The 1,434-nt window shown below is 47.8% G+C and overlaps 1 pseudogene; it reads left to right on the plus strand.

Moving 5' to 3' along the window:
* The first annotated feature begins 20 nt into the window (after nt 1-20).
* On the plus strand, nt 21-1,428 carry LOC114635547 (annotated as a pseudogene).
* Nucleotides 1,429-1,434: the final 6 nt, after the last annotated feature.

The following is a 1,434-nucleotide window of genomic DNA, read 5'->3' on the forward strand; positions in this document are numbered from 1 at the left end:
TGGGATTGCTGTCTTCAGGTCAGAGACACTGTCAGCTGCAGAGTCCTAACCTCTACAACACCTGTGCCCAGGCTTCCCCGATAAGACCACCAGCTGTCAATGGAGACAGGACATTAATAACACCCTTCCACAGTCCTCCAGAATTCCTACCTTTGACTCCAGCTCCAAGCCAGGAAGAAACTAAGAACAAAACCATGAAAGAGATCAAAGATGAATTTTTAAAGAGTCTGGATGCCTATGAGGGCACAAAAGAAAACCAAGACACACCAATCGTGACTTTAGCACACCCTGACTTTCAGCAGCATCTGCACTGCACTGATACTGAGAGCCTAAGGCAGAAGTCTGCTTCTGACGATATGCATGTGGGAGACATCAGCATGTGTCCAAAAGAGCTTGGGGGCATCCAGAATGAGATAGGTTCCAGCTTTGACTTCAAAGACATCACTACACTTGAGGCAGACATTCAACTTCCCCAACTCCTCAACACCCTCACAGATATAGGCCAGGATCAGTCCTGTGAAAACTGGAGCATCATAGTGGCCACCTGACCAGGTGAGGAAGAATAAACATAAATCCTATGAGCTGCTTGAGGAAGCTGCTCAGGCCGAAATCCAGCACCATGACCTGGTGGAGGAAGAGGGGTCTGTGTGTGTGACAGTGACAGGCAACTGAAAACATGGCAAAGAACCAGAAGTGCAATGCTCCCAGAGTGACCCCCAGCAAGAACAGAAGAGTTAGAAAACAGGGGCAGGAAAGATCATGTGGACCAGAGAACAACTCTAAGAAAACAGAGGAACTTAAGCAGTCATGGAACAGAGAGTCAAAGGAGAAGAGAAGCCCACCATCTCCAAGACAAAGAGGAAGAGGAATCCACCTGAGCTCAGTCAAAACAGCTTCAAGAAGCCTGGAACAAACATTGGCACTCACATGCTAGAGTCTATGCAGGTCTTTCACCCAATGGAAAAGAAAAATTAGAAGAAAACTGGCATTTCCTCCTTTGGGAGTCTGTGAACCTTCACCAGCAACAAAGATCCAGGCTCAGGCTCATTTGCCACAGCAGTGCTAACCATGCCATGGTTTTCCCAAAACTTCAGGGAAGATTCAGACAATAGAGAGCAGTGAAATCAAAGATTGTCCCTCTCCATCCCAGTATGAGCTGCCCCCAGTTGGGAAGGTCAGATTAGTACCTCTGGCTTTTCAAACACTGGACAAGCATCAAGCCAGTCCAATTTCTAGAAAGCATCTTTCCCTGACTTTATGAGGGCTCACTGCAGCTTACCCTGTGCAGCCTCAATCCCAGTCAGCTCAACTTTCCACACTCAGGTCAGCCAAACCAGCTACTGTCAGCACATCTTCGATGGCCTCTGGTAAGCCAGCACCTATGGTTTCCTCCAGTGCCACACAATCTAATGTAACCAACACCATCCAGTCTAG

Source organism: Grammomys surdaster, unplaced genomic scaffold (assembly GCF_004785775.1).
Source record: "Grammomys surdaster isolate TR1022 unplaced genomic scaffold, NIH_TR_1.0 111555, whole genome shotgun sequence".
Classification (NCBI taxonomy): Eukaryota; Metazoa; Chordata; class Mammalia; order Rodentia; family Muridae; genus Grammomys; species Grammomys surdaster.